Below are 16,252 nucleotides of genomic sequence, written 5' to 3' on the forward strand. Positions count from 1 at the left end.
CTCGAAAAACAAAAAACAAAAAAAGAAAAAGAAGAAAAGAAATGCAAAGGAAAGGAAATGGGTTCTAATGAAAACAGTGTCAAAATGAGCTGTAAATTCAGTAGTAGCATCATTCCTACCCTTCCTCTTACCCTTTAACTCTTGTGTCCCTCCACAACTCTTCAAATTCATGATTTCTTCTGTAATTACTTTTGTTTTAGCTAGATATATGATATATACATGGATACATAGAAGGATACATATATATGTGCTTAGTCAGTCATTAACTATATAGATACATATATAACAGATAGGTGATTGATAGGTAAATAATTGATAGATTATCAGGTAGATGATAGATAGATAGATAGATAGATAGATAGATAGATAGATAGATAGATAGATAGAGATAGATAATATATAAATGTTAAATAGATGATAGATACATAGATAGATGATATATTGATAAAAAGATGATAGAAAATTATATGTAGAAAGATGATAAATAAAAATATATGGCTATATTATAAGAACATATATATTAATATATTAGAATATGTGAATTGTATATAAGAATATAAATATAAACATATATGGCTATATGTGAACGTGAGTATATAAATTCAAATATGTATATATGTGCAAAAATATGCAAGCTCTACTGAGTCCAATGGTCATTGATATTATTTGCATGTGTTTAGTAGTAATCATTTAGGATTGGGGTCTTGTGCTGAGTAGTTTTATGTCAACTTGACGTAAGTTAGAGCTTTCTGAAAGGAGGAAACATCAACTGGGAAAATGCCTCCATAAGATCCTACTATAGGACATTTTCTTAATTAGTGATCAATGTAAGAGTGCCCAGTCTATAAAAAAACAGGATAAGCAAGCCACATGAAGCAAGTCAATAAGCAGCACCCCTCCAAGGCCTCTGCATCAGCTCCTGCCTCCAGATTCTTGCCCTGCTAGAGTTGCTATCCTGACTTCATTTGGTGATGAACAGTGATCTGGAAGTGTAAGCCAAATAAACCCTTTCCTCCCCAAGTTGCTTTGGTCATCATATTTCAACACAACAATAGTTGCCATAAGACAGATGTTATTCTGAAAATAACTGGTTCTCCTTCTGTCACTATTGGCTGCCTTGTGTTCTTCATCCATGGATTGAACCTTATGAAATTTTCATTCATCTATGTTGGCATATTGGCTGGCGTGGTCCTTGCAGGCCTTGTGCAGGCAACCCTGGGCATGATGGTGGATGCCTTTAATCCCAGCACTCAGAAGCCAGAGGCAGTGGAGAGCTAGGTGATAGATAGATTTAATGATAGTCAAGCATATTATATCTATGACATATAGCTCATGCTACATACATAGAGATAACAGCTTGATAATAGATGTATGACTGATGTATGGATAGGTAGATAAGTAGATATGTCCATAAGTATGTTTCAGTATATGTTATGCTGGAATAATTCTACTGATATATATGAACACATACACTTTTATAAATATATATATTGATATTTATGTATGTAAATATTTAGATATCTGAAGTGTATACATGTCTACCTTGTGTATATAGTTGTCAAGTTAACCTGTTTATCAGCTGTCTATCTATATATCATCTATCAACTATTTATTTATCATCTATCTATATTATATATGTATATATGTTTATCTATCTAGAAATTATGGCCCCAGTTAATTGCACACAAATACAACTAAAATCAAGTCTTACTCTTATATCTGAGTATAAGTATCCCCACATCACTCTGAACATTTCTTTTGTACTCTCTCATGATTTATCCCATTCCAATAGTTGCTTAACACCGTATATTTTAATTTTATCCTGGAAATGTGTATAGTAATACTAAGTCATTTTAGCAACAGAGTTCACTGCCATCTTTTATTTAACATGGTCATAGAATTCTCTAAAATTGGTTAGATAATTGATTTTTCATTGTATTGGTTTGGGTTGGGTTTTTTGTTGTTTGGGGGTTTGGTTTGGTTTGGCTTTTCAAAATATGGTTTCTCTATGCAGCCCTGACACTGGGATTCACAATGTAGTATTTTGCTATGGTTCTGTGTTGGTTTAATTCTCAAATATAAAATCCATCCATTTGGAAGAGGATGTGGGAAGGATTGTGGCTCTTCTTCCTTGGGATCATTGCTGCATTGGTACACAAGGGTGGAGAAAACTGAAGTGGGGAACAAGTTCCGATATCTGTGGATATGATGGAGAAAGCCCTCCAAGATAAGACTTTGGTGAATCAGCTCAACTTTATTCCAGAATATAAAGCCTGGGGACAAACCCTAATCTGTATTAAGTGGCACACTCCTATCATAAGGTTTCATATGTGGCATCAGGGTCCTATAGCAAAGTTCCTAGTACAACCTTTAGCAACCTTTAATTACCATATGTGGAGCAGGGGGAAGGCTTCTAGCAGGAAATTGTGCCAAGGGTCACACTAGAGATAACTCAGGCATCCGAGCCTAGGGACATCCTCAAAATAAGAACAGGACGCCCCCAGGGAGGGAGGGAGTCCTCCATGTTGCTGAGCTTAGAGAAGGCTGCCAGGCTATGGTAGATGGCAACCTCTGACCAGAAAAGTCTCTCAACAGATGATTTCAAAGGAGTTGCAGAGGATAACCATAATCAGAATATATTATATGAAAAAATTCATTCTGAATATAAATACATTTTGAAGTATAAAACTCATCCATCAGCAGACAAGATCGCTGGGCAAAAGTTGGGAGCATGGGGGTGGGGTAGGGGGTGGGGGAGATGGGGAGAGAGAAGGGAGAAGGGGAGGATTGGGAAGAGCTTGGGGAGTGGGATGGTTGAGATGGAGGAAGAACGGATATGGGAGCAGAGAAGAAGATATCTTAATTAAGGGAGCTATTTTAGGGTTGGCAAGAGACTTAGCTCTAGAGGGGTTTCCAGGTGTCCAAGGGGATGTCCCCAGCTAGGTCCTTGGGCAGTAGAGAAGAGGGTGCCTGAACTGGCTTTGTCCCATAGCCACACTGATGAATATCTTAAATATCACCATAGAACTTTCATCTGGCAATGGATGGAGATAGAGACAGAGACCCACACTGGAGCACTGGACTGAGCTCCCAAGGTCCAGATGAAGAGCAGAAAGAGGGAGAAGATGAGCAAAGAAGTCAGGATGGTTCGTCCACCCACTGAGACAGAATGACTGATCTAAAGGGAGCTCACCAAGGCCAGCTGGACTGGGACTAAACATGCATGTGATCAAACCAGACTCTGAATGTGGCTGACAATGGGGGCTGACTGAGAAGCCAATGATAATGGCACTGGGATTTGATTCTACTACATGTACTGGCTTTTGAGGATCCTAGTCTGTTTGGATGCATACCTTTTTAGGCCTGGATGTAGGGGAGAGGGCCTTGGACTTCCCACAGGGCAGGGTACCCTGCCCTCTCTTAGGACTGTAGGGGGAGGAGGGAGGGTGAGTGGGGGAGAGGGAGAGAAATGGGAGGAGGGGAGGATGTGGAAATTTTGAGTGGTATTATTTATAAAGCAAAAAATAAAATAAAATAAAATGTTTGAACAAAACTCATCCATCTACCCTAAGAGCCGATTAGCTTATAAAATGGCAGTATTAACTGTTTCTGTTTTTCAAGATTTTCCTAAAAATAACACTTTCTCTCCACAGCTCTACTAGAATTAGATAAAGTGATTTTAAGTGTATATTAACATGTACAGTGTGCATATATAGTGTAACATGAAAGACATACAATGAAAAGCACTCATTGTCCTACCCTCATGAAAATTCTTATTCTATGTAAATAATTCCAAATAGATTTTTGTGGGGAGACATTGGCTGCTCTGTGATTTCAGACCCTTCAGGGACAAACTCCTACATTAACATAGCTTCCAAATACCAATTTTTTCAGCTAAGAATTTATAATGAAATTTGATCATGTTCACAGGCATATTTCATTCCTCCTTGCTATCTTTATAACATAAACTGACCATGCCCAGTTATGTTCCTGTCCTTCTGAATAAATGATGTTTAAGTTTACAGGAATTATGACCAAACATGCATCATCCATTTTGTTTCTAAAACCAAGGACATTAAACTAACCATTCTCATAATTATGCACCTTCCCTGAGCATTTTCAGAAATGTGTCTGCCCTCAATCCACTTCCTTATATGGATATGGAAAGGCCCCCTGATTAAATGTCACTCTTTCATTGCTGGAGGAAGGGTCATCACTTTTGAAACAATGCCTATGGGTCACCTACTACACAAAATAAATCTTTTTGTTCGGTTTTCACTTTGCAAACATCGAGATGCGATCACGGACCAAAAATCAAATTTGTATTGCACATCTATTGCACATCTAACAGATTCAGATCCTTTGGGGTGAATTGTATTTTTATTATTCTCTTACCCCATCAGAGGCTACCCAGTCTTCTCCATTGTGGCCTCATAGTTGAGTATGTCCATTCATACTACATCCTACTAAGTGTAAAATTGGGATTTGCTGTGCTTGGGATATTTTGATTTTCTGGACAGAAACAAACTTCCCCACTCTGGCTGTTCAAAGAATTTCTGCATTTGAGTACAATAGATACATTTTTTTTAAATTATTCTTGAATGTACTTTCTTTTCCTATCCAAAGAATGTTCTTTGCTTTCTGAAAACTTCTAAAGGAAAACATGGTACCAATCAATAATTTTTTATCAAAATAGCCTCCTATGGTTTGGCCACTGTACAGCAATCAATGGATTACATCAAATTAAGCCATGACACACAGTGATTTTTATATTACGCTAATGGAATCTTGTTAGCATCTGTTTGAGAATTTTGATCACAAGTTTGAATAGAAATTTTATAATAATAATAATATAATTTATTCTCATTGTATAAGGGTGTTTTTCTTAAGTTTTGTGTCAGGACAGTATTTCCCTAATAGGAAAATTTGAAGTTTATTTTCTCCTCTAACTTTTGATAGCGTTTGTGAAGCAGGGATGATAAGATGGTTTAGTGGGTAATAAGGCTTGCTTTCAATCCTGATGACCTGAGTTACATCACTGGGACCCACATGGAAGAAGAGGACTGGCATTCAAAAATCATCTTCTGGTCTCCATGGCATGGACATACATGTACACACAGTAAAATCTTTTTTAATTAAATTAAATTTAAAGGTCATGAAGTCAGTGTATTGACTATCACTAATTATCTGATCCCTGACTTTGCTTTAAGAAATTTTTTTCTAACTTGGTTTCTTGCATGATTTATTTGAATTTCTTTCTTGCTTTCTTTCCATCTATATACCTTGCAGGAGTGTGTTCTCTTTAGCTTTGCCGCCTAACACTGCCATAAGATTATTCATCCCCTCTCTTATAGTTTAGATTTCAGCAATGTCAAAACTAATGTAACTTAGATTTCTCATTTATTTACTCATTAGCTAGTCTTTCAATATGGCTCAATTTTCACTCATGTTGATCTTTATTTAAAAACAGCTTTTTACTTTGTTGATTTTCTCCCTACTTCTTTATTTCCCCTAATTTTATTGTACTATGGCCTATATTGCTTCCTCTAATATGTAGCTTAATTTGTTGTTAATGATAGACCATTTTGCAATGAGTGCTTAGATTTCTAACCATGCAATATTCTGCTCCTAACATGTAAACATTGACAACTGTACATTGCCCATTGACTATCGTGTGTTCTATATAAAATGTGAGAAGCCATATGGACGTGTTCCATTTTCTTGATAACATTGAATCAAATGTTATTATTTTCTCCTTTTACAATGGATTATGTCTGATCATGTTGTTTAATTTACTCATATTCACAAATTTCCCTTTTATTCATGACTTCTAATTTAGTCCTTATACTGGCGTTTGTCAATTTGACACAAACCTACATACACCTAGAATCTCAACTGAGAAAATTCTTCCATCAGATGGGCCTGTGGGAAAGCTTGCAGGACATTTTTTTTGATTGATTGATGGCTTATGTGCAAGGCCCTGGATCACTGTGAGTAGTGCCATCCCTGGGATGGTGGTCCTGGGATCTATAAGAAAGCAGCCTGAGGAAGCCAACAAGGTGCACCCCTCCATAGCTTCTGCATCAGTTCCTGCCTCCAGGATCTTGTCTTGATTTTCTGCCCCAACTCCTTCAGTGATGGACTATTACCTGAAAATGTAAGACAAATGAACCCTAAGTTGTAATTGTGTCCTTTATCTGGCCCAAGCTCTTTGCTACTTGATTTACCAAGACATCAAGAATGAAATGTTGCAATCTCTTCCAACCACAAAAAAAAATAGCTTGCTTTCTATTGCTATGATAAAATACTCTGACTAAAACCCAACTAAAGAGAGGAAATAAATGGTTAATTCATCTTACACAGGTCATCATCTGTCACTGAGGGAAGTTAGAACAAAAACTTGAAGCAGAAACCATGGACGCTACCTACTGGCTTGTTCTTCAGCTCATGCTTAACCATCTTTCTAATACAGTCCACAAATCCTGCCTAGGGAATGGTGTGGCCCACAGTGGGTTGAGCCATCCATATCAATCATCAATGGGCCATACTTTCTAACTGTGGACCAAAGTAAGGCCTTCCTGTAGTTGGCTCCTGACAGGTATTAGGTCAAAGCACCAAAAAAGACATTTATATGGTTCTCTAAATTCCTTCTTTAGCACTGACAACCAAAGATATCAACAACTGTCTGAAATATCATTTGTAGTAAGAAAGCAAAATAGTTCTGGATTAAAAGTCTCTATTGTCAGCAAGCACTAAATATCTCCAGGACAACTGTGATAATTACTATTGAGTGTCAAGTTGACAGAATCTAGAATCACCTATGACATAAACTCCTGGGCATGTCTATGAGAGAACTTCTATATTGGTATAATGAGGTGGGAAATCCCTCTCTGAATGTGGGGTTCACTGAGGTAGAAAATGCCACCCTGAATGTGGGGTTCATTGAGGTTGGAATCCCACCCTGAATACGAGGTTCACTGAGGTGGGAATCCCGCCCTGAATGTGGGCAGCACTATTTACTGGCATTTCATTATTTGTATCATTTCCTGCTTTTATTGTGGGAAATAGGAAGAAAAAACAAAGGGATAGATGACATGGGGAGATGAGGGTGTCATTGAGAATAGCAGAACTTTCTCCCACTTGGGTCCCCAGAACTTGACATCAATCAAAGCCACCGTGATTGGTGCCTTTTAGATTCTTCTCTCCTGAACTTGAAGAAGAATATTAGAGGACCCCAGAGGGTGGATTTTTTTATCTTGGATTCATGGGTGGGCGCTTGGGAGGAAGAAAGGGACATAGCAGAGCTGGGTAGGGCCAAGACATCAGGTGATGTAGATATTATCATCTGGGGTATTTTTAGAGAGTTTATCATATTTGTGGGGTGAATCATGGTAATAAATGCATAGGGAGTAAGAATCAGGCTGGCTTCCAGTTGCAGATACAAGAGGCTGAACAGAACATCATCCCTTCATTATTTTAACAAACCAACCATAATGATGTCTGGCATGGAAAACAGACTGGCAAGTGAAATTCTGAAAATGCTGACCTCTGACTTGGTGCTTTGCCTATGCTGAACTTTAATTCCTGGAAAAACAAAAACTTAAAAAAGCAAAACTAGTCTTCTATTTCCAAATAAAAATGGAATGACCTTGGTGGCGCACACCTTTAATCTCAGCACTCGGGAGGCAGAGGCAGGCGGATCTCTGTGAGTTCGAGACCAGCCTGTTCTACAAGAGCTAGTTCCAGGACAGGCTCCAAAACCGCAGAGAAACCCTGTCTCGAAAAACCAAAAAAAAAAAAAAAATGGAATGACCTACTCCTAACAGTCAGGAATATTTTCCCCATTCTAATATTTTATGTGAGTTCGAAAAGCTGTCCAGTGGCAATCTTTTGATCCTTCCCCCAGGTTTATTCATCTTAACTCTTTGGCTGCAAATTCTCAACAGATTCACTGGTGGAGTTTGGAAGCCTCATGTGCTGAACTGTTGAACTGTGAATGAATAAATAAACACATGCAAGAAACAGACTTTAGCCTGTCCACTGTAATCATTTCTCGGTCACTTAATGCAGCCAAATTCATACTGAAAAACACAGATAGGGCCATTTATTCAATGTGGCCACATGGGGAAGATGGACAAAGAAATCCAGCAACATATCCACAGTCACTCTTTCACACCAACCCCCCCACACTAACACCAACCCCACCCCCATCTCCACCGTTACCACAACACCGCTATCGCCACCCTGACAGCAACACCACACCACCGCATCAACACCCCTGGTAGCAAATCCATCTTCAGGGACCTGACATAAGTTTAAAATTGAAGTAAAAGGCCAACCTGAGGTCTGTCACCTCAGCAGTCCCAGTGAAGGCCCTCCCCATCACTGTGTGGGCTTGGAATCTGTCAGTCTCTATCAAGAAGAAGAGTTTACCTTCTAGCTGACATAGGTTTCAGGGTTTCTCTTCTCTCGGGATGATATTTCTCAGATAAATCCCTACTCTTAAGGCCTATTGTTTGGATCTTCTAGAAACCAGAGGGAAAAGCGCAAAGCTGTTAACACATCCACCCCCACCCCCAAAGCTGGTTATGGCATCACTCTGTAGAAAGCCATCATGGGAGGCTTAACTTGGAGCAAAAACTCAGTCTACTGTTCAATTCTTTCCACTTCAACATTTATATTTTTCTCATTATTATTTTAAAGATGGAGCTGTGATTATATAAAGCAAACACGGCCTTTAACACTATTTTAACATTTATTGTTATCAGGTGGTAGTGGCAAACACCTTTAATCCCAGCACTTGGGAGGCAGAGGCAGGTGGATCTCTATGAGTTTGAGACCAGCCTGGTCTACAGAGTGAGTTCCAGGATAGCCAGGAAAAAAAACTTGTCTCAAAAAGCAAACAACAACAAAAAAAAGGATTTATTGAATATATTAGGTCTCAAACCGGGGAGAAATGGCTAACTGAGGTGCCTATTAATACATCAAAGTTAGAATTGGCCTCCAGGTTCTCCCAGCATTCCTCAATCACCATTTGTTACAGGGAATGGCTGACGTACACCAACCTCTACCCTGAACTCTCCAGCCCAGGGGTTGGGCTGCCCTCCCCCGGCTGCCCTTCCCTACATAACAGCCATTTTGTTTACTGGGTCTTTTTGTCTACCCTTTCAACTCATGGCTCTCAATTCCCACATGGTCATGGTCACTCTGGACTGTCGTAGATGTCTCTGCCTCAGACTATGTTATCCCTCAGTAAACCTTCTCCTCCACCATACCTTGGAGCAGTCATGTTCTCCCTCTTCATTTTTTTTTATTCAATATATACATACAAAATGTATTTTAGTGCTTCAAAAGACAATAGAGGAAAACATAATGGTTTTGTGGGATGGTTTTACATTTTATGTTTAGGAATATACATGTACATACATATATGCATGCAATAACAATTTTTAAAAGGGTATGAATTCAAAAAGAGAGCAAGGAGGGGTTTGGAAGAAGAAAGTAAAAGGAAAAATGATGTGATTACATAATAATTTCAAAAAACAAAAGTACAGTATTAGGGGGTGGAGACACAACGCAGAGCCAAAGAACCCTTGCTCAGTCCCTAGCACCCTGTTGAGCAGTGCCTGTAATTCCTGGACCTATGGATTCTATACACTCTTTAGGCCTCCCCATGCATCTGCAAGCATGTAGTCCACACATCCACACATAAAACTAATATATCTTTTAAAAAGTAATCCCACATTACAAATTTTTAAACACACATTTTTCCTGGAATCACTCTGTTTTTATGTGGTTTTACTGAAGAACTTTCATCAATAAAGACCTGCATCAATAAAAATTTTATCAATGTCATAAAATGAGGAAATACCCTGATGCTTACTTATATCTCTAGAAAGCAAAACAAAATGAAAGATCAAAGTAGATGTTTCAGGAGAAAAAAATTGCAAGTCCCAGAAAAAAAAGTTCCTGGGAGATAAATGAACATGAATGAGTTGTTATTGGGCTGGTCTGCATCCATCTCACTTGTTCAAACAAAACTAAATGTTACCACAGTCCAAAATTACCACAACCTTTGCTTTGGGCAGCAGTCTCACTGCAAGAGATCCATAGTGGGAATAAGTCAGTACACTAAGCAGGAGTTCTTGAAGGGGTTTCTAGGACCCCAGTATTATTTCATTATCTCGCCTCCCTCCCTCTTTCCACCCTCTCTCCTCTCTTCTCCACCCTTCACACACACAAACCTACAATCTTACCAACAATCCCTTTAAAATTCTTTAAAATTTGTTTTACTCGTCCTTGGGACCCAATTAAAAACCCAAACATCTGGAAGAGTGCAATAACTATTCTTGTATTTTTATTTATTGCCTGAGCCTCCTGTAGTTCCCCGTGGCCTCCATTATGAAGCTGAATATGACCTTAAATTCCTGATCCTCCTGCCTCCACCACTCATGTGCTTGGATGACTGCTAACACCCCCCACACACCCTGAACTTGACATATTTTTTAACCATTATTGCCAAGTCTGACCTTTGTGCCATTTGTTATATGGTAGCTTCATAGAGATCTTGACCTAGACACGGATTTTGCAGGGGAAAAAAAGCGGAATGGGTTAAAGTTTAACCTTTGAACATGGACTTCTGCCTCGCCCTTATCTCGGCAAAGCAAACACCTGGCAGAACCTTCCAAAACGATTGATGGGCACAGCTACCTGGAAAGGTTCTGTTTGTTCAGAAAAGAATTGTTCCTTTATTGTTCCCCTCCTACCCAAACCTGGAAGCCTTCAAAACAAATATTTGTATGCTTTTATTGCTGCCCACAAAAGCACCCTCCTTTAATTGCAGATCCTGTCAACCTGCCTGCTAGATAGCAAAGATCACCTGTCATGTGACTGATAAAAGCTGTGAGAAATTATGGGGTGTGTAGGAACTTTCCAAAACATCAGGCCACTCACAGTTACAAAATTCCTTGTGTCTCCCAGTGCCTGCTGGATTGTTTCCTGGTTGGAGTTTTCCATAGTAGCACACAGCTAGAAAATACATTTTGGTAGAATCAACTCACTGATGTCAATTGATTTATTAAGAAAAATTAAAATCACAATAAAATTTGGCACTTTCAAAGTCACTTATATCAGAATAGCATTCCACTGTAATCTCAAATCACATGAATATTGCATTTATTTCAAAAGATTTATTTTAACTTTATGTATATATGTATTACATATTATATTATACACACATATCATGCATTGTTAGTTTTATTTTTAAATTTTAATTTTGGTTCTAGTTGTGTACACTTGTGTGTATATGTACTACATATTGTATCATACATATAAGCATTACAATTTTATTTTAAAAGAGTTGTTTTAATTTTAATTATGCATATATGTGGGATGGAGTGGGGTGTGCACATGTGAGCATAGAAACATCAGAGGCCAGTAGTGGGCATCAAGTCCTGGGAGCTGGAGCAACGGGTGTTGGGAGTGACCTGCGTGGATGCTGGAAGCTGCACTTGGGACCTGATTGTTGTCATTGTTTGGGGCAGAGTACAAGTTGCACATTGCTAGAGGAAGCACATCAGGGAGGATGGGAGATTTGAGATTCTAAAGCATCCAGCACCTTCTGTCTGTCTGGTTGGAGATGGAAGCTGTCTACTTCCTGTTGGTGCTACCACCCTGCCATCTCCGTCCTGCTGTACCTGCTTCTTACATGCCCTCCCCTCACTTCCATGCCCACCCCTCACCACTATGCTTCACCACCTCAATGGGTATTTCCCCCTCTAGAGCATACAATCAAAATCAACTTTATTATATACATTGTTTTTTTATTTTTTTATTGATAAAAGAAGAATAAAGAAAAAAAAACAAATTTCCACCTCCTCCCAGCCTCCCCTTTCCCTCCCCCTCCTCCCACTCTTCTCCCCCTCCTCCCACTCTTCTCCCCCTCCTCCCACCCCTCTCCCCTTCCCCCCACTCCTCTCCCCCTCCCTCTCCAGTCCAAAGAGCAGTCAGGGTTCCCTGCCCTGTGGTAAGTCCTAGGTCCTCCCCCCTCCGTCCATATCTAGGAAGGTGAACATCCAAACTGGCTAGGCTCCCACCAAGCCAGCAGATTGCGTAGGATCAAAACTGCGTGCCATTGTCCTTGGAGTCTCATCAGCCCTCATTGTTCGTCATGATCAGAGAGTTCAGTTTTATCCCATGCTTTTTTTGGTAATAGTCCAGCTGGCCTTGGTGAGCTCCCAGTAGATCAGCTCCACTGTCTCAGTGGGTGGGTGCACTCCTCGTGGTCCCAACTTCTTTGCTCATGTTCTCCCTCCTTCTGCTCCTCATTGGGACCTTGGGAGCTCAGTCCAGTGCTCCAGTGCGGGTCTCTGTCTCTATCTCCATCCATCGCCAGATGAAAGTTCTAAGATGATATGCAAGATATTCGTCAGTATTGCGCTAGGATGGGGTCATTTCAGGTTCCCTATCCTCAGCTACCCAAGGAACTAACTGGGGACCTCAGCTTGGGCACCTGGGAGCCCCTCTAGGGTCAATTATCCTGCCCACCCTAAAGTGGGTCCCTTAACTAAGAATTGTGGTTCCGTGCTCCCCTATCCAACCTTCCTTTATCCCGATCCTCCTATTTCCCCAAGTCCCCCCTCCTTCCCTTCTACCTTTTCTCTCCCCATCTCCCCTTACCCACTTCCCACCCCACCCCCAAGATCCCACTTTTCTCCCCGGCAATTTTGTCTACTTCCCTTATCCAAGAGGATAATTATATGTTTTTCCTTGTGTTCACCTTCTTACTTAGCTTCTTTAGGTTCGCCAATTGTAGATTCTGTGACCCCTATTTATGGCTAGAAACCAATTATGAGTGAGTACATCCCATGTTCTTCTTTTTGGGTCTGGGATACCTCACTCAGGATAGTGTTTTCTATTTCCATCCATTTACATGCAAAATTAGAGAAGTCATTGTTTTTTACCGCAGCGTAGTACTCTAGTGTGTATATATTCCATACTTTCTTCATCCATTCTTCCATTGAAGGGCATCTAGGTTGTTTCCAGGTTCTGGCTATTACAAATAATACTGCTATGAACATAGTTGAACAAATGCTTTTGACATGTGATAGAGCATCTCTTGGGTAAATTCCCAAGAGTGGTATTGCTGGGTCCAGGGGTAGGTTGATCCCGAATTTCCTGAGAAACCGAAACACTGACTTCCACAGTGATTGCACAAGATTACATTCCCACCAGCAATGGATGAGGGTACCCCTTCCTCCACAGCCTCTCCAGCAAAGGCTATCCTTGGTGTTTTTGACTTTAGCCATTCTGACAGGTGTAAGATGGTATCTCAAAGTTGTTTTGATTTGCATTTCCCTGATTGCTAAGGAAGTTGAGCACGACCTTAAGTATCTTTTGGCCATTTGAAGTTCTTCTGTTGAGAATTCTCTGTTCAGTTCAGTGCCCCATTTTTTAATTGGGTTAATTAGCATTTTAAAGTCTAGTTTCTTGAGTTCTCTATATATTTTGGAGATCAGACCTTTGTCTGTTGCGGGGTTGGTGAAGATCTTCTCCCAGTCAGTAGGTTGCCTTTGTGTCTTAGTGACAGTGTCCTTTGCTTTACAGAAGCTTCTCAGTTTTAGTAGGTCCCATTTATTCAATGTTGCCCTTAATGCCTGTGCTTCTGGGGTTATACCTAAGAAGCGATCACCTGTGCCCATCTGTTGTAGGGTATTTCCCACTTTCTCTTCTATCAGGTTCAGTGTTTTCGGGCTGATAATGAGGTCTTTAATCCATGTGGACTTGAGTTTTGTGCACGGTGATAGATATGGGTCTATTTTCATTCTTCTACAGGTTGACATCCAGTTGTGCCAGCACCATTTGTTGAAGATGCTTTCTTTCTTCCATTGTATACTTTTGCCTCCTTTATCAAAAATGAGGTGTTCATAGGTTTGTGGGGTAAAATCCGGGTCTTCTATACGATTCCATTGGTCAACTTCTCTGTTTTTATGCCAGTACCACCCTGTTTTCATTACTGTAGCTCTGTAATAGAGTTTGAAGTCAGGGATGGTAATGCCTCCAGAAGATCCTTTATTGTATAGGATTGTTTTGGCTATCCTGGGTTTTTTGTTTTTCCATATAAAGTTGATTATTGTCCTCTCCAGATCTGTGAAGAATTTTGATGGGATCTTGATGGGGATTGCATTGAATCTATAAATTGCCTTAGGTAGAATTGCCATTTTTACTATGTTGATCCTCCCAATCCAAGAGCAAGGGATGTCCATCCATTTTTTTGGTATCCTCATCAATTTCTTTCTTCAATGCCTTAAAGTTCTTGTCAAATAGATCTTTCACTTCCTTGGTTAGATTTACCCCAAGATATTTTATGCTGTTTGTGGCTATCGTGAATGGAGAAGCTTCTCTGATTTCCCTCTCTGCTTCCATATCCTTTGTGTATAAGAGGGCGACTGATTTTTTGGAGTTGATCTTGTATCCTGCCACATTACTAAAGCTGTTTATCAGCTGTAAAAGTTCTTTGGTGGAGTTTTGGGGGTCGCTTATGTACACTATCATATCATCTGCGAATAACGAAAGTTTAACTTCTTCCTTTCCAATTCGAATCCCCTTGATCCCATTATGCTGTCTTATTGCTATTGATAGAACTTCCAGCACTATATTGAAGAGGTATGGCGAAAGTGGACAGCCTTGTCGTGTTCCTGAGTTAAGCGGGATGGCTTTGAGTTTCTCTCCGTTTAATTTGATGTTAGCTGTCGGCTTGCTGTATATAGCTTTTATTATATTTAGGTATGACCCTTGTATCCCTAATCTCTCCAAGACTTTTAACATAAATGGATGTTGAATTTTGTCGAATGCTTTTTCAGCATCTAATGAAATGATCATATGGTTTTTTTCTTTCAGTTTATTTATATGCTGGATTACATTGATAGATTTTCGTATGTTGAACCAGCCCTGCATCTCAGGAATGAAGCCTACTTGATCATAATGGATAATTTTTCGGATGTGTTCTTGGATTCGGTTTGCCAGTATTTTGTTGAGTATTTTTGCATCGATATTCATGAGTGAGATCGGCCTGTAATTCTCTTTCCTGGTTGAGTCTTTGTGTGGTTTTGGTATCAGAGTAACTGTAGCTTCATAAAAGGAATTTGGTAATGACCCTTCTGTTTCTATATTGTGAAATACATTAAGGAGTATAGGTATTAGGTCTTCTTGGAAGTTCTGGTAGAATTCCGCATTGAAACCATCTGGTCCTGGGCTTTTTTTGGTAGGGAGGTTTTTGATAACCTCTTCTAATTCTTCGCGACTAACAGGTCTATTTAGATGGTTCACATGGTCCTGATTTAACTTTGGTAAATGATATTTATCTAAGAAAGTATCCATTTCCTTTACATTTTCCAGTTTTGTGGCATATAGGCTTTTGTAGTAAGATCTAATGATTCTCTGAATTTCCTCTGTGTCTGTGGTTATGTCCCCCTTTTCATTTCTGATCTTATTAATTTGTGTATTCTCTCTCTGCCGTTTGATTAGTTTGGATAGCAGTTTATCAATCTTGTTGATTTTCTCCAGGAACCAGCTTTTTGTTCATTGATTCTTTGGATTGTTTTTTGTGTTTCTATTTTGTTGATTTCAGCCCTCAGTTTGATTATTTCCAGTCTCCTACTCCTCCTAGGTGAGTCTGCTTCTTTTTTTTTCTAGAGCTTTCAGGTGGGCTGTTAAGTCTCCAATGTGAGCTTTCTCTGTTTTCTTTAAGTGGGCACTTAGTGCTATGAACTTTCCTCTTAGGACTGCTTTCATAGTGTCCCATACGTTTGAGTATGTTGTTTCTTTATTTTCATTGAATTCCAGGAATACTTTAATTTCTTTCTTTATTTCTTCCTTAATCCAGGTATGGTTCAGTAGTTGGCTGTTCAGTTTCCATGACTTTGTGGGCTTTCCGGGGGTAGCATTGTTGTTGAATTCTAACTTTAATCCATGGTGATCTGATAAGACACAGGTGGTTAGTAATACTTTTTTGTAACTGTGGATGTTTGCTTTGTTACCAACTATGTGGTCGATTTTCGAGAAGGTTCCATGAGCTGCAGAGAAGAAGGTGTATTCTTTCCTATTTGGGTGGAATGTTCTATAGATGTCTGTTAAGTCCATTTGTTTCATTACCTCCATTAATTGTCTTATTTCTCTGTTAGGTTTCTGTCTGATTGACCTGTCCATTGGTGAGAGAGGAGTGTTGAAGTCTCCTTCTATTAGTGTGTGCAGT

Source organism: Microtus pennsylvanicus, chromosome X (assembly GCF_037038515.1).
Source record: "Microtus pennsylvanicus isolate mMicPen1 chromosome X, mMicPen1.hap1, whole genome shotgun sequence".
In the NCBI taxonomy this organism is placed as follows: Eukaryota; Metazoa; Chordata; class Mammalia; order Rodentia; family Cricetidae; genus Microtus; species Microtus pennsylvanicus.